Source organism: Cervus elaphus, chromosome 19, assembly GCF_910594005.1.
Source record: "Cervus elaphus chromosome 19, mCerEla1.1, whole genome shotgun sequence".
In the NCBI taxonomy this organism is placed as follows: domain Eukaryota; kingdom Metazoa; phylum Chordata; class Mammalia; order Artiodactyla; family Cervidae; genus Cervus; species Cervus elaphus.
The window spans coordinates 102,692,596-102,718,904 of NC_057833.1; positions in this window are offsets into that span (position 1 = coordinate 102,692,596).

A 26,309-nucleotide genomic window follows, 5' to 3' on the forward strand; every position below is an offset into this window, starting at 1 on the left:
AGAATCCCGAGTTGTCCCTCGCAACTAGGAAGGAGTCTTGACGTCGCTGAACAAACACGTGGGTGGAAGGGCCATCCCCGTCATAACTCGAGAATATACCCCAGGTTCCCGCCGCAACTCGAGAAAAACCATGAGACGTCCCCTTCGCCGTGAGATGAGGCCCGATTCCCCTGCACTGTGTGCAGAGCAATTCCGTGTTGCACATCACACATGAAAGGAGCCTTGATTTCCTTGATGGCACTCCAGAGAAACCCCAAGAACACTGTTTCAAGGCTAGAGAGATCCTGAGGTCTCTGTAGCAACACGAAAGATCTCCGTGGACCACAAATCAACTGGAGATGAGAGGTTAGTCCCTGGCTTCAACTCCAGAGGAATACCACCTTACCACAAGCACCTCAAGAGGAGGCTTCTCTCAGCTCTAGGTATGTGAGAGGGACCCTGAGTTTGCGGCCTCAAGTGGAATGGAAACCGCGATGCCCTGACTCGAAATAAGGCCGGATATCCCTGCAGTGACTTAAATACTGGCTCGTCTTCCATCTCCCAAGACGAAAGGATGTCTGAATCCCCTGTGGAGACCACAGAGAAAGACCTAGTTCCCCACCTCATCGCGACCGGAGGCCTGACATCCTTTGAAAACTCCACAGGTACGCGGAGATCACTGCCTCCAAAGAAGCCGATTCCTGACTTCTCGTGAAACTTGATAGGAGTCCCAGGATTCCTGTGGCACGTGGAAAGGGATCCTTGGTCTCCCGCCTCAGCTGGACAGGCGTCCCAATTGCCCTGCCAAGCCTCGAGGAGAATCCCGAGTTGTCCCTCACAGCTAGGCAGGAGTCCTGCCGTCGCTGAACAAACATGTGGGTGGAAGAGCCATCCCCGTCGTAACTCGAGAATATACCCCAGGTTCCCGCCGCAACTCGAGAAAAACCATGAGACTTCCCCCTCGCCGCAAGATGAGGCCCGATTTCCCTGCACTGCATTCAAAGCAATTCCGTATTGCACATCAAACATGAAAGGAGCCTTGATTTCCTTGATTGCACTCCAGAGAAACCCCAAGAACACTGTTTCAAGGCTAGAGGGATCCTGAGGTCACTGTAGCAACAAGAAAGAGCTCCGTGGACCAAAAATCAACTCGAGATGAGAGGTTAGTCCCTGGCTTCGACTCCAGGGGAATACCACTTTACCACAAGCACCTCAAGAGGAGGCTTCTCTCAGCTCTAGGTATGTGAGAGGGACCCTGAGTTTGCGGCCTCAAGTGGAATGGACACAGCGATGCCCTGACTCGAAATAAGGCCAGATATCTCTGCAGTGACTTGAATGCCGGCTCGTCTTGCATCTAGCAAGATGAAAGGATGTTTGAATCCCCTGTGGAGACCACAGAGAAAGACCTAGTTCTCCAACTCATCGCGACCGGAGTCCTCACATCCTTTGAAAACTCCAGACGTATGCGGAGATCAGTGCCTAGAAAAGGGACGATGCCTCACTCCTCATGAAACTTGATAGGAGTCCCAGGATTCCTGTGGCACGTGGAAAGGGACCCTTGGTCTCCCGCCTCAGCTGGAGAGGCGTCCCAATTGCCCTGCCAAGCCTCAAGGAGAATCCCGACTTGTCCCTCGCAACTAGGCAGGAGTCCTGACGTCGCTGAACAAATACGTGTGTGGAAGGGCCATCCCCTTCATAACTCGAGAATATACCCCAGGTTCCCGCCGCAACTCGAGAAAAACCATGAGACTTCCCCCTCGCCACGAGATGAGGCCCGATTTCCCTGCACTGCGTGCAGAGCAATTCCGTGTTGCACATCACACATGAAAGAAGCCTTGATTTCCTTGATGGCACTCCAGAGAAACCCCAAGAACACTGTTTCAAGGCTAGAGGATCCTGAGGTCACTGAAGCAACACGAAAGAGCTCCGTGGACCAAGAATCAACTCGAGATGAGAGGTTAGTCCCTGGCTTCAACTCCAGAGGAATACCACGTTACCACAAGCACCTCAAGAGGAGGCTTCTCTCAGCTCTAGGTATGTGAGAGGGACCCTGAGTTTGTGGCCTCAAGTGGAATGGACACCGCGATGCCCTGACTCGAAATAAGGCCTGATATCCCTGCAGTGACTTGAATGCAGGCTCGTCTTGCATCTCCCAAGACGAAAGGATGTCTGAATCCCCTGTGGAGACCACAGAGAAAGACCTAGTTCCCCACCTCATCGCGACAGGAGGCCTCACCTCCTTTGAAAACTCCAGAGGTACGCGGAGATCAGTGCCTCCAAGGGAGACAATGCCTGACTCCTCGTGAAACTTGATAGGAGTCCCACGATTTCTGTGGCACGTGGAAAGGGACCCTTCGTCTCCCGCCTCAGCTGGACGGGCGTCCCAATTGCCCTGCCAAGCCTCGAGGAGAATCCCGAGTTGTCCCTCGCAACTAGGCAGGAGTCCTGGCGTCGCTGAACAAAAACGTGGGTGGAAGGGCCATCCTCGTCGTAACTCGAGAATATACCCCAGGTTCCCGCGGCAACTCGAGAAAAACCATGAGACTACCCCCTCGCCGTGAGATGAGGCCCGATTCCCCTGCACTTCGTGCAGAGCAATTCCGTGCTGCACATCACACATGAAAGGAGCCTTGATTTCCTTGATGGCACTCCAGAGAAACCCCAAGAACACTGTTTCAAGGCTAGAGGGATCCTGAGGTCACTGTAGCAACACGAAAGAGCTCCGTGGACCAAAAATCAACTCGAGATGAGAAGTTAGTCCCTGGCTTCGACTCCAGAGGAAACCACCTTACCACAAGCACCTCAAGAGGAGGCTTCTCTCAGCTCTAGGTATGTGAGAGGGACCCTGAGTTTGCGGCCTCAAGTGGAATGGTCACCGCGATGCCCTGACTCGAAATAAGGCCGGATATCCCTGCAGTGACTTGAATGCAGGCTCGTCTTGCATCTCCCAAGACGAAAGGATGTCTGAATCCCCTGTGGAGACCACAGAGAAAGACCTAGTTTCCCACCTCATCGCGACCGGAGGCCTCACATCCTTTGAAAACTCCAGTCGTACGCGGAGATCAGTGCCTCCAAAGGAGACGATGCCTGACTCCTCGTGAAACTTGATAGGAGTCCCAGGATTCCTGTGGCACGTGGAAAGGGACTCTTGGTCTCCCGCCTCAGCTGGACAGGCGTCCCAATTGCCCTGCCAAGCCTCGAGGAGAATCCCGAGTTGTCCCTCGCAACTAGGCAGGAGTCCTGGCGTCGCTGAACAAACACGTGGGTGGAAGGGCCATCCTCGTCGTAACTCGAGAATATACCCCAGCTTCCCGCGGCAACTCGAGAAAAACCATGAGACTACCCCCTCGCCGTGAGATGAGGCCCGATTCCCCTGCACTTCGTGCAGAGCAATTCCGAGCTGCACATCACACATGAAAGGAGCCTTGATTTCCTTGATGGCACTCCAGAGAAACCCCAAGTACACTGTTTCAAGGCTAGAGGGATCCTGAGGTCACTGTAGCTACACGAAAGAGCTCCGTGGACCAAAAATCAACTCGAGATGAGAAGTTAGTCCCTGGCTTCGACTCCAGAGGAAACCACCTTACCACAAGCACCTCAAGAGGAGGCTTCTCTCAGCTCTAGGTATGTGAGAGGGACCCTGAGTTTGCGGCCTCAAGTGGAATGGACACCGCGATGCCCTGACTCGAAATAAGGCCGGATATCCCTGCAGTGACTTGAATGCAGGCTCGTCTTGCATCTCCCAAGACGAAAGGAAGTCTGAATACCCTGTGGAGACCAGAGAGAAAGACCTAGTTCCCCACCTCATCGCGAACGGAGGCCTCACATACTTTGAAAACTGCAGAGGTACACAGAGATCAGTGCCTCCAAAGGAGACGATGCCTGACTCCTCGTGAAACTTGATAGGAGTCCCAGGATTCCGGTGGCACGTGGAAAGGGACCCTTGGTCTCCCGCCTCAGCTGGACAGGCGTCCCAATTGCCCTGCCAAGCCTCGAAGAGAATCCCGAGTTGTCCCTCGCAACTAGGCAGGAGTCCTGGCGTCGCTGAACAAACACGTGGGTGGAAGGGCCATCCTCGTCGTAACTCGAGAATATACCCCAGGTTCCGCGGCAACTCGATAAAAACCATGAGACTACCCCCTCGCCGTGAGATGAGGCCCGATTCCCCTGCCCTTCGTGCAGAGCAATTCCGTGCTGCACATCACACATGAAAGGAGCCTTGATTTCCTTGATGGCACTCCAGAGAAACCCCAAGAACACTGTTTCAAGGCTAGAGGGATCCTGAGGTCACTGTAGCTACACGAAAGAGCTCCGTGGACCAAAAATCAACTCGAGATGAGAAGTTAGTCCCTGGCTTCGACTCCAGAGGAAACCACCTTACCACAAGCACCTCAAGAGGAGGCTTCTCTCAGCTCTAGGTATGTGAGAGGGACCCTGAGTTTGCGGCCTCAAGTGGAATGGACACCGCGATGCCCTGACTCGAAATAAGGCCGGATATCCCTGCAGTGACTTGAATGCAGGCTCGTCTTGCATCTCCCAAGACGAAAGGAAGTCTGAATACCCTGTGGAGACCAGAGAGAAAGACCTAGTTCCCCACCTCATCGCGAACGGAGGCCTCACATACTTTGAAAACTGCAGAGGTACACAGAGATCAGTGCCTCCAAAGGAGACGATGCCTGACTCCTCATGAAACTTGATAGGAGTCCCAGGATTCCTGTGGCACGTGGAAAGGGACCCTTGGTCTCCCGCCTCAGCTGGAGAGGCGTCCCAATTGCCCTGCCAAGCCCCGAGGAGAATCCCGAGTTGTCCCTTGAAACTAGGCAGGAGTCCTGACGTCGCTGAAGAAACACGTGGGTGGAAGGGCCATCCTCGTCGTAACTCGAGAATATACCCCAGGTTCCCGCCGCAACTCGAGAAAAACCATGAGACTTCCCCCTCGCCGCAAGATGAGGCCCGATTCCCCTGCACTGCATTCAAAGCAATTCCGTATTGCACATCAAACATGAAAGGAGCCTTGATTTCCTTGATGGCACTCCAGAGAAACCCCAAAAACACTGTTTCAAGGCTAGAGGGATCCTGAGGTCACTGTAGCAACACGAAAGAGCTCCGTGGACCAAAAATCAACTCGAGATGAGAGGTTAGTCCCTGGCTTCGACTCCAGAGGAATACCAACTTACCACAAGCACCTCAAGAGGAAGCTTCTCTCAGCTCTAGGTATGTGAGAGGGACCCTGAGTTTGCGGCCTCAAGTGGAATGGACACCACGATGCCCTGACTCGAAATAAGGCCAGATATCTCTGCAGTGACTTGAATGCCGGCTCGTCTTGCATCTACCAAGATGAAAGAATGTTTGAATCCCCTGTGGAGACCACAGAGAAAGACCTAATTCCCACCTCATCGCGACCTGAGGCCTCAAATCCTTTGATAACTCCAGAGGTACGCGGAGATCAGTGCCTCCAAAAGGGACGATGCTTGACTCCTCGTGAAACTTGATAGGAGTCCCAGGATTCCTGTGGCACGTGGAAAGGGACCCTTGGTCTCCCGCCTCAGCTGGAGAGGCGTTCCGATTGCCCTGCCAAGCCTCGAGGAGAATCCCGAGTTGTCCCTCGCAACTAGGCAGGAGTCCTACCGTCGCTGAACAAACACGTGGGTGGAAGGGCCATCCCCGTCGTAACTCGAGAATATACCCCAGGCTCCCGCCTCAACTCGAGAAAAACAATGAGACTTCCCCCTCGCCGTGAGATGAGGCCCGATTCCCCTGCACTGCGTGAAGAGCAATTCCGTGTTGCACATCACACATGAAAGGAGCCTTGATTTCCTTGATGGCACTCCAGAGAAACCCCAAGAACACTGTTTCAAGGCTAGAGAGATCCTGAGGTCACTGTAGCAACACGAAAGAGCTCCGTGGACCACAAATCAACTCGAGATGAGAGGTTAGTCCCTGGCTTCAACTCCAGAGGAATACCACCTAACCACAAGCACCTCAAGAGGAGGCTTCTCTCAGCTTTAGGTATGTGAGAGGGACCCTGAGTTTGTGGCCTCAAGTGGAATAGACACCGCGATGCCCTGACTCGAAATAAGGCCGGATATCCCTGCAGTGACTTGAATGCAGGCTCGTCTTGCATCTCCCAAGACGAAAGGATGTCTGAATCCCCTGTGGAGACCACAGAGAAAGACCTAGTTCCCCACCTCATCGCGACCGGAGGCCTCACATCCTTTGAAAACTCCAGAGTTACGCGGAGATCAGTGCCTAGAAAGGAGACGATTCCTGACTCCTCGTGAAACTTGATAGGAGTCCCAGGATTCGTCTGGCACGTCGAAAGGGACCCTTGGTCTCCCGCCTCAGCTGGAGAGGCATTCCAATTGCCCTGCTAAGCCTCGAGGAGAATCCCGATTTGTCCCTCGCAACTAGGCAGGAGTCCAGACGTCGCTGAACAAACACGTGGGTGGAAGGGCCATCCCCGTCGTAACTCGAGAATATACCGCAGGTTCTCGCCGCAACTCGAGAAAAACCATGAGACTTCCCCCTCGCCGTGAGATGAGGCCCGATTCCCCTGCACTGCATGCAGAGCAATTCCGTGTTGCACATCACACATGAAAGGAGCCTTGATTTCCTTGATGGCACTCGAGAGAAACCCCAAGAACACTGTTTCAAGGCTAGAGGGATCCTGAGGTTACTGTAGCAACACGAAAGAGCTCCGTGGACCACAAATCAACTCGAGATGAGAGGTTAGTCCCTGGCTTCGACTCCAGAGGAATACCACCTTACCACAAGCACCTCAAGAGGAGGCTTCTCTCAGCTCTGGGTATGTGAGAGGGACCCTGAGTTTGCGGCCTCAAGTGGAATGGACACCGCGATGCCCTGACTCGAAATAAGGCCAGATATCTCTGCAGTGACTTGAATGCCGGCTCGTCTTGCATCTCCCAAGACCAAAGGATGTCTGAATCCCCTGTGGAGACCTCAGAGAAAGACCTAGTTCCCCACCTCATCGCGACCTGAGGCCTCAAATCCTTTGAAAACTCCAGAGGTACTCGGAGATCAGTGCCTCCAAAAGGGACGATGCCTGACTCCTCGTGAAACTTGATAGGAGTCCCAGGATTCCTGTGGCACGTGGAAAGGGACACTTGGTCTCCGCCTCAGCTGGAGAGGCGTCCCAATTGCCCTGCCAAGCCTCGAGGAGAATCCCGAGTTGTCCCTCGCAACTAGGCAGGAGTCCTGACGTCGCTGAACAAACACGTGGGTGGAAGGGCCATCCCCGTCGTAACTCGAGAATATACCTCAGGTTCCCGCCGCAACTCGAGAAAAACCATGAGACGTCCCCCTCGCCGCGAGATGAGGCCAGATTCACCTGCACTGCGTGCAGAGCAATTCCGTGCTGCACATCACACATGAAAGGAGCCTTGATTTCCTTGATGGCACTCCAGAGAAACCCCAAGAACACTGTTTCGAGGCTAGAGGGATCCTGAGGTCACTGTAGCTACACAAAAGAGCTCCGTGGACCAAAAATCAACTCGAGATGAGAGGTTAGTCCCTGGCTTCGACTCCAGAGGAAACCACCTTACCACAAGCACCTCAAGAGGAGGCTTCTCTCAGCTCTAGGTATGTGAGAGGGACCCTGAGTTTGCGGCCTCAAGTGGAAAGGACACCGCGATGCCCTGACTCGAAATAAGGCCGGATATCCCTGCAGTGACTTGAATGCAGGCTCGTCTTGCATCTCCCAAGTCGAAAGGATGTCTGAATCCCCTGTGGAGACCACAGAGAAAGACCTAGTTCCCCACCTCATTGCGACCGGAGGCCTCACATACTTTCAAAACTCCAGAGGTACACTGAGATCAGTGCCTCCAAAGGAGACGATGCCTGACTCCTCGTGAAACTTGATAGGAGTCCCAAGATTCCTGTGGCACGTGGAAAGGGACACTTCGTCTCCCGCCTCAGCTGGAGAGGCGTCCCAATTGCCCTGCCAAGCCTCGAGGAGAATCCCGAGTTGTCCCTCGCAACTAGGCAGGAGTCCTGACGTCGCTGAACAAACACGTGGGTGGAAGGACCATCCCCGTCGTAACTCGAGAATATACCCCAGGTTCCCACCGCAACTCGAGAAAAACCATGAGACTTCCCCCTCGCCGCAAGATGAGCCCGATTCCCCTGCACTGCATTCAAAGCATTTCCGTATTGCACATCAAACATGAAAGGAGCCTTGATTTCCTTGATGGCACTCCAGAGAAACCCCAAGAACACTGTTTCAAGGCTAGAGGGATCCTGAGGTCACTGTAGCAACACGAATGAGCTCCGTGGACCAAAAATCAACTCGAGATGAGAGGTTAGTCCCTGGCTTCGACTACAGAGGAATACCACCTTACCACAAGCACCTCAAGAGGAGGCTTCTCTCAGCTCTAGGTATGTGAGAGGGACCCTGAGTTTGCGGCCTCAAGTGGAATGGACAATGCGATGCCCTGACGCGAAATAAGGCCAGATATCCCTGCAGTGACTTGAATGCAGGCTCGTCTTGCATCTCCCAAGATGAAAGGATGTCTGAATCCCCTGTGGAGAACACAGAGGAAGACCTAGTTCCCACTTCATGGCGTCCGGAGGCCTCACATCCTTTGAAAACTCCAGAGGTACGCGGAGATCAGTGCCTCCAAAGGAGACGATGCCTGACTCCTCGTGAAACTTGGTACGAGTCCCAGGATTCCTGTGGCACGTGGAAAGGGACCCTTGGTCTCCCGCCTCAGCTGGAGAGGCGTCCCAATTGCCCTGCCAAGCCTCGAGGAGAATCCCGAGTTGTCCCTCGCAACTAGGCAGGAGTCCTGACGTCGCTGAACAAACACGTGGGTGGAAGGGCCATCCCCGTCGTAACTCGAGAATATACCCCAGGTTCCCGCCGCAACTCGAGGAAAACCATGAGACTTCCCCCTCGCCGCATATTGAGGCCCGATTCCCTTGCACTGCGTGCAGAGCAATTCCGTGTTGCACATCAAACATGAAAGGAGCCTCGATTTCCTTGATGGCACTCCAGGGAAACCCCAAGAACACTGTTTCAAGGCTAGAGGGATCCTGAGGTCACTGTAGCAATACGAAAGAGCTCCGTGGACCAAAAATCAACTCGAGATGAGAGGTTAGTCCCTGGCTTCGACTCCAGAGGAATACCACCTTACCACAAGCACCTCAAGAGGAGGCTTCTCTCAGCTCTAGGTATGTGAGAGGGACCCTGAGTTTGCGGCCTCAAGTGGAATGGACACTGCGATGCCCTGACGCGAAATAACGCCGGATATCCCTGTAGTGCCTTGAATGCAGGCTCGTCTTGCATCTCCCAAGACGAAAGGATGTCTGAATCCCCTGTGGAGACCACAGAGAAAGACCTAGTTCCCCACATCATCGCGACCGGAGGCCTCACATCCTTTGAAAACTCCAGAGGTACGCGGAGATCAGTGCCTCCAAAGGAGACGATGCCTGACTCCTCGTGAAACTTGATAGGAGTCCCAGGATTCCTGTGGCACGTGGAAAGGGACCCTTGGTCTCCCGCCTCAGCTGGAGAGGCGTCCCAATTGCCCTGCCAAGCCTCGAGGAGAATCCCGAGTTTTCCCTCGCAACTAGGCAGGAGTCCTGCCGTCGCTGAACAAACACGTGGGTGGAAGGGCCATCCCCGTCGTAACTCGAGAATATACCCCAGGTTCCCGCCGCAACTCGAGAAAAACCATGAGACTTCCCCCTCGCCGCGAGATGAGGCCCGATTCCCCTGCACTGCGTGCAGAGCAATGCCGTGTTGCACATCACACATGAAAGGAGCCTTGATTTCCTTGATGGCACTCCAGAGAAACCCCAAGAACACTGTTTCAAGGCTAGAGGGATCCTGAGGTCACTGTAGCAACACGAAAGAGCTCCGTGGACCAAAAATCAACTCGAGATGAGAGGTTACTCCCTGGCTCCGACTCCAGAGGAAACCACCTTACCACAAGCACCTCAAGAGGAGGCTTCTCTCAGCTCTAGGTATGTGAGAGGGACCCTGAGTTTGCGGCCTCAAGTGGAATGGACACCGCGATGCCCTGACTCGAAATAAGGCCGGATATCCCTGCAGTGACTTGAATGGAGGCTCGTTTTGCATCTCCCAAGACGAAATGATGTCTGAATCCCCTGTGGAGACCACAGAGAAAGACCTAGTTCCCCACCTCATCGCGACCGGAGGCCTCACATCCTTTGAAAACTCCAGAAGTACACTGAAATCAGTGCCTCCAAAGGAGACGATGCCTGACTCCCCGTGAAACTTGATAGGAGTCCCAAGATTCCTGTGGCATGTGGAAAGGGACACTTCGTCTCCCGCCTCAGCTGGAGAGGCGTCCCAATTGCCCTGCCAAGCCTCGAGGAGAATCCCGAGTTGTCCCTCGCAACTAGGCAGGAGTCCTGACGTCGCTGAACAAACACGTGGGTGGAAGGACCATCCCCGTCGTAACTCGAGAATATACCCCAGGTTCCCACCGCAACTCGAGGTAAACCATGAGACGTCCCCCTCGCCGCGAGATGAGGCCAGATTACCCTGCACTGCGTGCAGAGCAATTCCGTGCTGCACATCACACAAGAAAGGAGCCTTGATTTCCTTGATGGCACTCCAGAAAAACCCCAAGAACACTGTTTCAAGGCTAGAGGGATCCTGAGGTCACTGTAGCTACACGAAAGAGCTCCGTGGACCAAAAATCAACTCGAGATGAGAGGTTAGTCCCTGGCTTTGACTCCAGAGGAATACCACCTTACCACAAGCACCTCAAGAGGAGGCTTCTCTCAGCTCTAGGTATGTGAGAGGGACCCTGAGTTTGCAGCCTCAAGTGGAATGGACACTGCGATGCCCTGACGCGAAATAACGCCGGATATCCCTGTAGTGCCTTGAATGCAGGCTCGTCTTGCATCTCCCAAGACGAAAGGATGTTTGAATCCCCTGTGGAGACCACAGAGAAAGACCTAGTTCCCCACCTCATCGCGACCGGAGGCCTGACATCCTTTGAAAACTCCAGAGGTACAAGGAGATCAGTGCCTCCAAAGGAGACGATGCCTGACTCCTCGTGAAACTTGATAGGAGTCCCAGGATTCCTGTGGCACGTGGAAAGGGACCCTTGGTCTCCCGCCTCAGGTGGAGAGGCGTCCCAATTGCCCTGCCAAGCCCTGAGGAGAATCCCGAGTTGTCCCTCGCAACTAGGCAGGAGTCCTGACGTCGCTGAAGAAACACGTGGGTGGAAGGGCCATCCCCGTCGTAACTCGAGAATATACCCCAGGTTCCCGCCGCAACTCGAGAAAAACCATGAGACTTCCCCCTCGCTGCAAGATGAGGCCCGATTCCCCTGCACTGCATTCAAAGCAATTCCGTATTGCACATCAAACATGAAAGGAGCCTTGATTTCCTTGATGGCACTCCAGAGAAATCCCAAGAACACTGTTTCAAGGATAGAGGGATCCTGAGGTCACTGTAGCAACACGAAAGAGCTCCGTGGACCAAAAATCAACTCGAGATGAGAGGTTAGTCCCTGGCTTCGACTCCAGAGGAATACCACCTTACCACAAGCACCTCAAGAGGAAGCTTCTCTCAGCTCTAGGTATGTGAGAGGGACCCTGAGTTTGCGGCCTCAAGTGGAATGGACACCACGATGCCCTGACTCAAAATAAGGCCAGATATCTCTGCAGTGACTTGAATGCCGGCTCGTCTTGTATCTACCAAGATGAAAGAATGTTTGAATCCCCTGTGGAGACCACAGAGAAAGACCTAATTCCCACCTCATCGCGACCTGAGGCCTCAAATCCTTTGATAACTCCAGAGGTACGCGGAGATCAGTGCCTCCAAAAGGGAAGATGCCTGACTCCTCGTGAAACTTGATAGGAGTCCCAGGATTCCTGTGGCACGTGGAAAGGGACACTTGGTCTCCCGCCTCAGCTGGAGAGGCGTCCCAATTGCCCTGCCAAGCCTCGAGGAGAATCCCGAGTTGTCCCTCGCAACTAGGCAGGAGTCCTACCGTCGCTGAACAAACACGTGGGTGGAAGGGCCATCCCCGTCGTAACTCGAGAATATACCCCAGGCTCCCGCCGCAACTCGAGAAAAACAATGAGACTTCCCCCTCGCCGTGAGATGAGGCCCGATTCCCCTGCACTGCGTGAAGAGCAATTCCGTGTTGCACATCACACATGAAAGGAGCCTTGATTTCCTTGATGGCACTCCAGAGAAACCCCAAGAACACTGTTTCAAGGCTAGAGAGATCCTGAGGTCACTGTAGCAACACGAAAGAGCTCCGTGGACCACAAATCAACTCGAGATGAGAGGTTAGTCCCTGGCTTCAACTCCAGAGGAATACCACCTAACCACAAGCACCTCAAGAGGAGGCTTCTCTCAGCTTTAGGTATGTGAGAGGGACCCTGAGTTTGTGGCCTCAAGTGGAATGGACACCGCGATGCCCTGACTCGAAATAAGGTCGGATAACCCTGCAGTGACTTGAATGCAGGCTCGTCTTGCATCTCCCAAGACGAAAGGATGTCTGAATCCCCTGTGGAGACCACAGAGAAAGACCTAGTTCCCCACCTCATCGCGACCGGAGGCCTCACATCCTTTGAAAACTCCAGAGTTACGCGGAGATCAGTGCCTCGAAAGGAGACGATTCCTGACTCCTCGTGAAACTTGATAGGAGTCCCAGGATTCCTGTGGCACGTGGAAAGGGACCCTTGGTCTCCCGCCTCAGCTGGAGAGGCATTCCAATTGCCCTGCTAAGCCTCGAGGAGAATCCCGATTTGTCCCTCGCAACTAGGCAGGAGTCCAGACGTCGCTGAACAAACACGTGGGTGGAAGGGCCATCCCCGTCGTAACTCGAGAATATACCGCAGGTTCTCGCCGCAACTCGAGAAAAACCATGAGACTTCCCCCTCGCCGTGAGATGAGGCCCGATTCCCCTGCACTGCATGCAGAGCAATTCCGTGTTGCACATCAAACATGAAAGGAGCCTTGATTTCCTTGATGGCACTCCAGAGAAACCCCAAGAACACTGTTTCAAGGCTAGAGGGATCCTGAGGTTACTGTAGTAACACGAAAGAGCTCCGTGGACCACAAATCAACTCGAGATGAGAGGTTAGTCCCTGGCTTCGACTTCAGAGGAATACCACCTTACCACAAGCACCTCAAGAGGAGGCTTCTCTCAGCTCTGGGTATGTGAGAGGGACCCTGAGTTTGCGGCCTCAAGTGCAATGGACACCGCGATGCCCTGACTCGAAATAAGGCCAGATATCTCTGCAGTGACTTGAATGACGGCTCGTCTTGCATCTCCCAAGACGAAAGGATGTCTGAATCCCCTGTGGAGACCACAGAAAAAGACCTAGTTCCCCACCTCATCGCGACCTGAGGCCTCAAATCCTTCGAAAACTCCAGAGGTACGCGGAGATCAGTGCCTCCAAAGGGGACCATGAATGACTCCTCGTGAAACTTAATAGGAGTCCCAGAATTCCTGTGGCACGTGGAAAGGGACCCTTGTTCTCCGGCCCAGCTGGACAGGCGTCCCAATTGCCCTGCCAAGCCTCGAGGAGAATCCCGAATTGTCCCTCGCAACTAGGCAGGAGTCCTGACGTCGCTGAACAAACACGTGGGTGCAAGGGCCATCCCCGTCATAACTCGAGAATAAACCCCAGGTTCCGGCCGCAACTAGAGAAAAACCATGAGACTTCCCCCTCGCCGCGAGATGAGGCCCGATTCCCCTGCACTGCGTGCAGAGCAATTCCGTGTTGCACATCACACATGAAAGGAGCCTTGATTTCCTTGATGGCACTCCAGAGAAACCCCAAGAACATTGTTTCAAGGCTAGAGGGATCCTGAGGTCCTGTAGCAACACGAAAGAGCTCCATGGACCAAAAATCAACTCGAGATGAGAGGTTAGTCCCTTGCTTCAACTCCAGAGGAATACCACCTTACCACAAGCACCTCAAGAGGAGGCTTCTCTCAGCTCTAGCTATGTGAGAGGGACCCTGAGTTTGCGGCCTCAAGTGGAATGGACACCGCGATGCCCTGACTCGAAATAAGGCCGGATATCCCTGCAGTGACTTGAATGCAGGCTCGTCTTGCATCTGCCAAGACGAAAGGATGGCTGAATCCCCTGTGGAGACCACAGAGCAAGACCTAGTTCCCCACCTCATCGCGACCAGAGGCCTCACATCCTTTGAAAACTCCAGAGGTACGCGGAGATCAGTGCCTCCAAAGGAGACGACGCCTGACTCCTCGTGAAACTTGATAGGAGTCCCAGGATTCCTGTGGCACGTGGAAAGGGACCCTTGGTCTCCCGCCTCAGCTGGAGAGGCGTCCCAATTGCCCTGCCAAGCCTTGAGGAGAATCCCAAGTTGTCCCTCGCAACTAGGCAGGAGTCCTGACGTCGCTGAACAAACACGTGGGTGGAAGGGCCATCCTCGTTGTAACTCGAGAATATACCCCAGGTTCCCGCCGCAATTCGAGAAAAACCATGAGACTTCCCCCTCGCCGCGAGATGAGGCCCGATTCCCCTGCACTGCATGCAGAGCAATTCCGTGCTGCACATCACACATGAAAGGAGCCTTGATTTCCTTGATGGCACTCCAGAGAAACCCCAAGAACACTGTTTCAAGGCTAGAGGGATCCTGAGGTCACTGTACCTACACGAAAGAGCTCCGTGGACCAAAAATCAACTCGAGATGAGAAGTTAGTCCCTGGCTTCGACTCCAGAGGAAACCACCTTACCACAAGCACCTCAAAAGGAGGCTTCTCTCAGCTCTAGGTATGTGAGAGGGACCCTGAGTTTGCGGCCTCAAGTGGAATGGACACCGCGATGCCCTGACTCGAAATAAGGCCGGATATCCCTGCAGTGACTTGAATGCAGGCTCGTCTTGCATCTGCGAAGACGAAAGGATGGCTGAATCCCCTGTGGAGACCACAGAGAAAGACTTAGTTCCCCACCTTATCGCGACCGGAGGCCTCACATACTTTGAAAACTGCAGAGGTACACAGAGATCAGTGCCTCCAAAGGAGACGATGCCTGACTCCTCGTGAAACTTGATAGGAGTCCCAGGATTCCTCTGGCACGTCGAAAGGGACCCTTGGTCTCCCGCCTCAGCTGGAGAGGCGTCCCAATTGCCCTGCCAAGCCTTGAGGAGAATCCCGAGTTGTCCCTCGCAACTAGGCAGGAGTCCTGACGTCGCTGAAGAAACACGTGGGTGGAAGGGCCATCCTCGTCGTAACTCGAGAATATACCCCAGGTTCCCGCCGCAACTCGAGAAAAACCATGAGACTTCCCCCTCGCCGCAAGATGAGGCCCGATTCCCCTGCACTGCATTCAAAGCAATTCCGTATTGCACATCAAACATGAAAGGAGCCTTGATTTCCTTGATGGCACTCCAGAGAATCCCCAAGAACACTGTTTCAAGGCTAGAGGGATCCTGAGGTTAATGTAGCAACACGAAAGAGCTCCGTGGACCAAAAATCAACTCGAGATGAGAGGTTAGTCCCTGGCTTCGACTCCAGAGGAATACCACCTTACCACAAGCACCTCAAGAGGAGGCTTCTCTCAGATCTAGGTATGTGAGAGGGACCCTGAGTTTGCGACCTCAAGTGGAATGGACACCGCGATGCCCTGACTCGAAATAAGGCCGGATATCCCTGCAGTGACTTGAATACAGGCTCGACTTGCATCTCCCAAGACGTAAGGATGTCTGAATCCCCTGTGGAGAACACAGAGGAAGACCTAGTTCCCCACCTCATCGCGACCGGAGGCCTCACATCCTTTGAAAACTCCAGAGGTATGCGGAGATCAGTGCCTCCAAAGGAGACGATTCCTGACTCCTCGTGAAACTTGATAGGAGTCCCAGGATTCCTGTGGCACGTTGAAAGGGACACATGGTCTCCCGCCTCAGCTGGAGAGGCGTCCCAATTGCCCTGCCAAGCCTCGAGGAGAATCCCGAGTTGTCCCTCGCAACTAGGCAGGAGTACTGTCGTCGCTGAACAAACACGTGGGTGGAAGGGCCATCCTCTTCGTAACTCGAGAATATAACCCAGGTTCCCGCCGCAACTCGAGAAAAACCATGAGACTACCCCCTCGCCGCGAGATGAGGCCCGATTCCCCTGCACTGCGTGCAGAGCAATTCTGTGTTGCACATCACACATGAAAGGAGCCTTGATTTCCTTGATGGCACTCCAGAGAAACCCCAAGAACACTGTTTCAAGGCTAGCGGGTTCCTGAGGTCAATGTAGCAACACGAAAGAGCTCCGTGGCCCAAAAATCAACTCGAGAAGAGAGGTTAGTCCCTGGCTTCGACTCCAGAGGAATACCACCTTACCACAAGCACCTCAAAAGGAGGCTTCTCTCAGCTCTAGGTATGTGAGAGGGACCCTGAGTTTGCGGCCTCAAGTGGAATGGACACCGCGATGCCCTGACTCGAAATAAGGCCGGATATCCCTGCAGTGACTTGAATGCCGGCTCGTCTTGCATCTCCCAAGATGAAAGGATGTCTGAATCCCCAGTGGAGACCACAGAGATATACCTAGTTCCCCACCTCATGGCGACCGGAGGCCTCACATCCTTTGAAAACTCCAGAGGTATGCGGAGATCAGTGCCTCCAAAGGAGACGATTCCTGACTCCTCGTGAAACTTGATAGGAGTCCCAGGATTCCTGTGCACGTGGAAAGGGACCCTTGTTCTCCGGCCCAGCTGGAGAGGCGTCCCAATTGCCATGCCAAGCCTCGAGGAGAATCCCGAATTGTCCCTCACAACTAGGCAGGAGTCCTGACGTCGCTGAACAAACATTTGGGTGGAAGGGCCATCCCCGTCATAACTCGAGAATAAACCCCAGGTTCCGGCCGCAACTAGAGAAAAACCATGAGACTTCCCCCTCGCCGCGAGATGAGGCCAGATTCCCCTGCACTGCGTGCAGAGCAATTCCGTGTTGCACATCACACATGAAAGGAGCCTTGATTTCCTTGATGGCACTCCAGAGAAACCCCAAGAACATTGTTTCAAGGCTAGAGGGATCCTGAGGTCTTGTAGCAACACGAAAGAGCTCCATGGACCAAAAATCAACTCGAGATGAGAGGTTAGTCCCTTGCTTCAACTCCAGAGGAATACCACCTTACCACAAGCACCTCAAGAGGAGCCTTCTCTCAGCTCTAGGTATGTGAGAGGGACCCTGAGTTTGCGGCCTCAAGTGGAATGGACACCGCGATGCCCTGACTCGAAATAAGGCCGGATATCCCTGCAGTGACTTGAATGCAGGCTCGTCTTGCATCTGCGAAGACGAAAGGATGGCTGAATCCCCTGTGGAGACCACAGAGAAAGAACTAGTTCCCCACCTCATCGCGACCGGAGGCCTCACATCCTTTGAAAACTCCAGAGGTACGCGGAGATCAGTGCCTCCAAAGGAGACGACGCCTGACTCCTCGTGAAACTTGATAGGAGTCCCAGGATTCCTGTGGCACGTGGAAAGGGACCCTTGGTCTCCCGCCTCAGCTGGAGAGGCGTCCCAATTGCCCTGCCAAGCCTCGAGGAGAATCCCGAGTTGTCCCTCGCAACTAGGCAGGAGTCCTGACGTCGCTGAAGAAACACGTGTGTGGAAGGGCAATCCCCGTCGTAACTCGAGAATATACCCCAGGTTCCCGCCGCAACTCTTGAGAAACCATGAGACATCCCCCCCCGCCGCGAGATGAGGCCCGATTCCCCTGCACTACATGCGGAGCAATTCCGTGTTGCACATCACACATGAAAGGAGCCTTGATTTCCTTGATGGCACTCCAGAGAAACCCCAAGAACACTGTTTCAAGGCTAGAGGGATCCTGAGGTCACTGTAGCCACACGAAAGAGCTCCGTGGACCAAAAATCAACTCGAGATGAGAGGTTAGTCCCTGGCTTCGACTCCAGAGGAATACCACCTTACCACATGCACCTCAAGAGGAGGCTTCTCTCAGCTCTAGGTATGTGAGAGGGACCCTGAGTTTGCGACCTCAAGTGGAATGGACACCGCGATGCCCTGACTCGAAATAAGGCCGGATATCCATGCAGTGACTTGAATGCAGGCTCGTCTTGCATCTGCCAAGATGAAAGGATGTCTGAATCCCCTGTGGAGACCACAGAGAAAGACCTAGTTCCCCACCTCATCGCGACCGGAGGCCTCACATCCTTTGAAAACTCCAGAGGTACGCGGAGATCAGTGCCTCCAAAGGAGCCGATGCCTGACTGCTCGTGAAACTTGATAGGAGTCCCAAGATTCCTGTGGCACGGGGTAAGGTACCTTTGGTCTCCCACCTCAGCTGGAGAGGCGTCCCAATTGCCCTGCCAAGCCTCGAGGAGAATCCCGAGTTGTCCCTCGCAACTAGGCAGGAGTCCTGGCGTCGCTGAACAAACACGTGGGTGGAAGGGCCATCCTCGTCGTAACTCGAGAATATACCCCAGGTTCCCGCCGCAACTCGAGAAAAACCATGAGACTTCCCCCTCGCCGTGAGATGAGGCCCGATTCCCATGCACTTCGTGCAGAGCAATTCCGTGCTGCACATCACACATGAAAGGAGCCTTGATTTCCTTGATGGCACTCCAGAGAAACCCCAAGAACACTGTTTCAAGGCCAGAGGGATCCTGAGGTCACTGTAGCTACACGAAAGAGCTCCGTGGACCAAAAATCAACTCGAGATGAGAAGTTAATCCCTGGCTTCGACTCCAGAGGAAACCACCTTACCACAAGCACCTCAAGAGGAGGCTTCTCTCAGCTCTAGGTATGTGAGAGGGACCCTGAGTTTGCGGCCTCAAGTGGAATGGACACCGCGATGCCCTGACTCGAAATAAGGCCGGATATCCCTGCAGTGACTTGAATGCAGGCTCGTCTTGCATCTCCCAAGAGGAAAGGAAGTCTGAATCCCCTGTGGAGACCACAGAGAAAGACCTAGTTCCCCACCTCATCGCGACCGGAAGCCTCACATACTTTGAAAACTGCAGAGGTACGCGGAGATCAGTGCCTCCAAAGGAGACGATGCCTGACTCCTCGTGAAACTTGATAGGAGTCCCAGGATTCCTGTGGCACGTCGAAAGGGACCCTTGATCTCCCGCCTCAGCTGGAGAGGCGTCCCAATTGCCCTGCCAAGCCTTGAGGAGAATCCCGAGTTGTCCCTCGCAACTAGGCAGGAGTCCTGACGTCGCTGTAGAAACACGTGGGTGGAAGGGCCATCCTCGTCGTAACTCGAGAATATACCCCAGGTTCCCGCCGCAACTCGAGAAAAACCATGAAACTTCCCCCTGGCAGCGAGATGAAACCCGATTCCCCTGCACTGCGTGCAGATCAATTCCGTGCTGCACATCACACATGAAAGGAGCCTTGATTTCCTTGATGGCACTCCAGAGAAACCCCAAGAACACTGTTTCAAGGCTAGAGGGATCCTGAGGTCACTGTAGCTACACGAAAGAGCTCCGTGGACCAAAAATCAACTCGAGATGAGAGGTTAGTCCCTGGCTTCGACTCCAGAGGAAACCACCTTACCACAAGCACCTCAAGAGGAGGCTTCTCTCAGCTCTAGGTATGTGAGAGGGACCCTGAGTTTTCGGCCTCAAGTGGAAAGGACACCGCGATGCCCTGACTCGAAATAAGGCCGGATATCCCTGCAGTGACTTGAATGCAGGCTCGTCTTGCATCTCCCAAGACGAAAGGATGTCTGAATCCCCTGTGGTGACCACAGAGAAAGACCTAGTTCCCCACCTCATCGCGACCGGAGGCCTCACATACTTTGAAAACTCCAGAGGTACACTGAGATCAGTGCCTCCAAAGGAGACGATGCCTGACTCCTCGTGAAACTTGATAGGAGTCCCAAGATTCCTGTGGCACGTGGAAAGGGACACTTCGTCTCCCGCCTCAGCTGGAGAGGCGTCCCAATTGCCCTGCCAAGCCTCGAGGAGAATCCCGAGTTGTCCCTCGCAACTAGGCAGGAGTCCTGACGTCGCTGAAGAAACACGTGTGTGGAAGGGCCATCCCCGTCGTAACTCGAGAATATACCCCAGGTTCCCGCCACAACTCGAGAAAAACCATGAGACTTCCCCCTCGCCGCGAGATGAGGCCCGATTCCCCTGCACTGCGTGCTGGGCAATTCCGTGTTGCACATCACACATGAAAGGAGCCTTGATTTCCTTGATGGCACTCCAGGGAAATCCCAAGAACACTGTTTCAAGGCTAGAGGGATCCTGAGGTCACTGTAGCAACACGAAAGAGCTCCGTGGACCAAAAATCAACTCGAGATGAGAGGTTAGTCCGTGGCTTCGACTCCAGAGGAATACCACCATACCACAAGCACCTCAAGAGGAGGCTTCTCTCAGCTCTAGGTATGTGAGAGGGACCCTGAGTTTGCGGCCACAAGTGGAATGGACACCGCGATGCCCTGACTCGAAATAAGGCCGGATATCCCTGCAGTGACTTGAATGCAGGCTCGTCTTGCATCTCCCAAGACGAAAGGATGTCTGAATCCCCTGTGGAGACCACAGAGAAAGACCTAGTTCCCCAACTCATCGCGACCGGAGGCCTCACATCCTTTGAAAACTCTAGAGGTACGCGGAGATCAGTGCCTCCAAAGGAGACGATGCCTGACTCCTCGTGAAACTTGATAGGAGTCCCAGGTTTCCTGTGGCACGTGGAAAGGGACACTTGGTCTCCCGCCTCAGCTGGAGAGGCCTTCCAATTGCCCTGCCAAGCCTAGAGGAGAATTCCGTGTTGTCCGTTGCAACTAGGCAGGAGTCCTAACGTCGCTGAACAAACACGTGGGTGGGAGGGCCATCTTCGTCGTAACTCGAGAATATACCCCAGGTTCCCGCAGCAACTCGAGAAAAACCATGAGACTTCCCCCTCGGCGTAAGATGAGGCCTGATTCCCCTGCACTGCATGCAGAGGAATTCCGTGTTGCACATCAAACATGAAAGGAGCCTTGATTTCCTTGATGGCACGCCAGAGAAACCCCAAGAACACTGTTTCAAGGCTAGAGGGATCCTGAGGTCACTGTAGCAACACGAAAGAGCTCCGTGGACCAAAAATCAACTCGAGATGAGAGGTTAGTCCCTGGCTTCGACTCCAGAGGAATACCACCTTACCACAAGCACCCCAAGAGGAGGCTTCTCTCAGCTCTAGGTATGTGAGAGGGACCCTGAGTTTGCGGCCTCAAGTGGAATGGACACCGCGATGCCCTGACTCAAAATAAGTCCGGATATCCCTGCAGTGACTTGAATGCAGGCTCGTCTTGCATCTCCCAAGATGAAAGGATGTCTGAATCCCCAGTGGAGACCACAGAGATATACCTAGTTCCCCACCTCATGGCGACCGGAAGCCTCACATCCTTTGAAAACTCCAGAGGTATGCGGAGATCAGTGCCTCCAAAGGGGACCATGCCTGACTCCTCGTGAAACTTAATAGGAGTCCCAGGATTCCTGTGGCACGTGGAAAGGGACCCTTGTTCTCCGGCCCAGCTGGAGAGGCGTCCCAAATGCCATGCCAAGCCTCGAGGAGAATCCCGAATTGTCCCTCACAACTAGGCAGGAGTCCTGACGTCGCTGAACAAACATTTGGGTGGAAGGGCCATCCCCGTCATAACTCGAGAATAAACCCCAGGTTCCGGCCGCAACTAGAGAAAAACCATGAGACTTCCCCCTCGCCGCGAGATAAGGCCCGATTCCCCTGCACTGCGTGCAGAGCAATTCCGTGTTGCACATCACACATGAAAGGAGCCTTGATTTCCTTGATGGCACTCCAGAGAAACCCCAAGAACATTGTTTCAAGGCTAGAGGGATCCTGAGGTCTTGTAGCAACACGAAAGAGCTCCATGGACCAAAAATCAACTCGAGATGAGAGGTTAGTCCCTTGCTTCAACTCCAGAGGAATACCACCTTACCACAAGCACCTCAAGAGGAGCCTTCTCTCAGCTCTAGGTATGTGAGAGGGACCCTGAGTTTGCGGCCTCAAGTGGAATGGACACCGCGATGCCCTGACTCGAAATAAGGCCGGATATCCCTGCAGTGACTTGAATGCAGGCTCGTCTTGCATCTGCGAAGACGAAAGGATGGCTGAATCCCCTGTGGAGACCACAGAGAAAGAACTAGTTCCCCACCTCATCGCGACCGGAGGCCTCACATCCTTTGAAAACTCCAGAGGTACGCGGAGATCAGTGCCTCCAAAGGAGACGACGCCTGACTCCTCGTGAAACTTGATAGGAGTCCCAGGATTCCTGTGGCACGTGGAAAGGGACCCTTGGTCTCCCGCCTCAGCTGGAGAGGCGTCCCAATTGCCCTGCCAAGCCTCGAGGAGAATCCCGAGTTTTCCCTCGCAACTAGGCAGGAGTCCTGACGTCGCTGAAGAAACACGTGTGTGGAAGGGCAATCCCCATCGTAACTCGAGAATATACCCCAGGTTCCCGCCGCAACTCTTGAGAAACCATGAGACATCCCCCCCCGCCGCGAGATGAGGCCCGATTCCCCTGCACTACATGCGGAGCAATTCCGTGTTGCACATCACACATGAAAGGAGCCTTGATTTCCTTGATGGCACTCCAGAGAAACCCCAAGAACACTGTTTCAAGGCTAGAGGGATCCTGAGGTCACTGTAGCCACACGAAAGAGCTCCGTGGACCAAAAATCAACTCGAGATGAGAGGTTAGTCCCTGGCTTCGACTCCAGAGGAATACCACCTTACCACAAGCACCTCAAGAGGAGGCTTCTCTCAGCTCTAGGTATGTGAGAGGGACCCTGAGTTTGCGGCCTCAAGTGGAATGGACACCGCGATGCCCTGACTCGAAATAAGGCCGGATATCCCTGCAGTGACTTGAATGCAGGCTCGTCTTGCATCTGCCAAGATGAAAGGATGTCTGAATCCCCTGTGGAGACCACAGAGAAAGACCTAGTTCCCCACCTCATCGCGACCGGAGGCCTCACATCCTTTGAAAACTCCAGAGGTACGCGGAGATCAGTGCCTCCAAAGGAGCCGATGCCTGACTGCTCGTGAAACTTGATAGGAGTCCCAAGATTCCTGTGGCACGTGGAAAGGTACCTTTGGTCTCCCGCCTCAGCTGGAGAGGCGTCCCAATTGCCCTGCCAAGCCTCGAGGAGAATCCCGAGTTGTCCCTCGCAACTAGGCAGGAGTCCTGGCGTCGCTGAACAAACACGTGGGTGGAAGGGCCATCCTCGTCGTAACTCGAGAATATACCCCAGGTTCCCGCCGCAACTCGAGAAAAACCATGAGACTTCCCCCTCGCCGCGAGATGAGGCCCGATTCCCATGCACTTCGTGCAGAGCAATTCCGTGCTGCACATCACACATGAAAGGAGCCTTGATTTCCTTGATGGCACTGCAGAGAAACCCCAAGAACACTGTTTCAAGGCCAGAGGGATCCTGAGGTCACTGTAGCTACATGAAAGAGCTCCGTGGACCAAAAATCAACTCGAGATGAGAAGTTAATCCCTGGCTTCGACTCCAGAGGAAACCACCTTACCACAAGCACCTCAAGAGGAGGCTTCTCTCAGCTCTAGGTATGTGAGAGGGACCCTGAGTTTGCGGCCTCAAGTGGAATGGACACCGCGATGCCCTGACTCGAAATAAGGCCGGATATCCCTGCAGTGACTTGAAGGCAGGCTCGTCTTGCATCTCCCAAGAGGAAAGGAAGTCTGAATCCCCTGTGGAGACCACAGAGAAAGACCTAGTTCCCCACCTCATCGCGACCGGAAGCCTCACATACTTTGAAAACTGCAGAGGTACGCGGAGATCAGTGCCTCCAAAGGAGACGATGCCTGACTCCTCGTGAAACTTGATAGGAGTCCCAAGATTCCTGTGGCACGTGGAAAGGGACACTTCGTCTCCCGCCTCAGCTGCAGAGGCGTCCCAATTGCCCTGCCAAGCCTCGAGGAGAATCCCGAGTTGTCCCTCGCAACTAGGCAGGAGTCCTGACGTCGCTGAAGAAACACGTGTGTGGAAGGGCCATCCCCGTCGTAACTCGAGAATATACCCCAGGTTCCCGCCGCAACTCGAGAAAAACCATGAGACTTCCCCCTCGCCGCGAGATGAGGCCCGATTCCCCTGCACTGCGTGCTGGGCAATTCCGTGTTGCACATCACACATGAAAGGAGCCTTGATTTCCTTGATGGCACTGCAGAGAAATCCCAAGAACACTGTTTCAAGGCTAGAGGGATCCTGAGGTCACTGTAGCAACACGAAAGAGCTCCGTGGACCAAAAATCAACTCGACATGAGAGGTTAGTCTCTTGCTTCAACTCCAGAGGAATACCACCTTACCACAAGCACCTCAAGAGGAGGCTTCTCTCAGCTCTAGGTATGTGAGAGGGACCCTGAGTTTGCGGCCTCATGTGGAATGGACACCGCGATGCCCTGACTCGAAATAAGGCCGGATATCCCTGCAGTGACTTGAATGCAGGCTCGTCTTGCATCTGCGAAGACGAAAGGATGGCTGAATCCCCTGTGGAGACCACAGAGAAAGAACTAGTTCCCCACCTCATCGCGACCGGAGGCCTCACATCCTTTGAAAACTCCAGAGGTACGCGGAGATCAGTGCCTCCAAAGGAGACGATGCCTGACTCCTCGTGAAACTTGATAGGAGTCCCAGGATTCCTGTGGCACGTGGAAAGGGACCCTTGGTCTCCCGCCTCAGCTGGAGAGGCGTCCCAATTGCCCTGCCAAGCCTCGAGGAGAATCCCGAGTTGTCCCTCACAACTAGGCAGGAATCCTGACGTCGCTGAACAAACACGTGTGTGGAAGGGCCATCCCCGTCGTAACTCGAGAATATACCCCAGGTTCCCGCCGCAACTCGAGAAAAACCATGAGACTTCCCCCTCGCCGCAAGATGAGGTCCGATTTCCCTGCACTGCATTCAAAGCAATTCCGTATTGCACATCAAACATGAAAGGAGCCTTGATTTCCTTGATGGCACTCCAGAGAAACCCCAAGAACACTGTTTCAAGGCTAGAGGGATCCTGAGGTCACTGTAGCAACACGAAAGAGCTCCGTGGACCAAAAATCAACTCGAGATGTGAGGTTAGTCCCTGGCTTCGACTCCAGAGGAATACCACCTTACCACAAGCACCTCAAGAGGAGGCTTCTCTCAGCTCTAGGTATGTGAGAGGTACCCTGAGTTTGCGGCCTCAAGTGGAATGGACACTGTGATGCCCTGACGTGAAATAACGCCGGATATCCCTGTAGTGCCTTGAATGCAGGCTCGTCTTGCATCTCCCAAGACGAAAGGATGTCTGAATCCCCTGTGGAAACCACAGAGAAAGACCTAGTTCCCCACATCATCGCGACCGGAGGCCTCACATCCTTTGAAAACTCCAGAGGTACGCGGAGATCAGTGCCTCCAAGGGAGACGATGCCTGACTCCTCGTGAAACTTGATAGGAGTCCCAGGATTCCTGTGGCACGTGGAAAGGGACCCTTGGTCTGCCGCCTCAGCTGGAGAGGCGTCCCAATTGCCCTGCCAAGCCTCGAGGAGAATCCCGAGTTTTCCCTCGCAACTAGGCAGGAGTCCTGACGTCGCTGAACAAACACGTGTGTGGAAGGGCCATCCCCGTCGTAACTCGAGAATATACCCCAGGTTCCCGACGCAACTCGAGAAAAACCATGAGACTTCCCCCTCGCCGCGATATGAGGCCCGATTCCCCTGCACTGCGTGCAGAGCAATGCCGTGTTGCACATCACACATGAACGGAGCCTTGATTTCCTTGATGGCACTCCAGAGAAACCCCAAGAACACTGTTTCAAGGGTAGAGGGATCCTGAGGTCACTGTAGCTACACGAAAGAGCTCCGTGGACCAAAAATCAACTCGAGATGAGAGGTTAGTCCCTGGCTTCGACTCCAGAGGAAACCACCTTACCACAAGCACCTCAAGAGGAGGCTTCTCTCAGCTCTAGGTATGTGAGAGGTACCCTGAGTTTGCGGCCTCAAGTGGAAAGGACACCGGGATGCCCTGACTCGAAATAAGGGCGGATATCCCTGCAGTGACTTGAATGCAGGCTCGTCTTGCATCTCCCAAGACGAAAGGATGTCTGAATCCCCTGTGGAGACCACAGAGAAAGACCTAGTTCCCCACCTCATCGCGACCGGAGGCCTCACATACTTTGAAAATTCCAGAGGTACACTGAGATCAGTGCCTCCAAAGGAGACGATGCCTGACTCCTCGTGAAACTTGATAGGAGTCCCAAGATTCCTGTGGCACGTGGAAAGGGACACTTCGTCTCCCGCCTCAGCTGAAGAGGCGTCCCAATTGCCCTGCCAAGCCTCGAGGAGAATCCCGAGTTGTCCCTCGCAACTAGGCAGGAGTCCTGACGTCGCTGAACCAACACGTGGG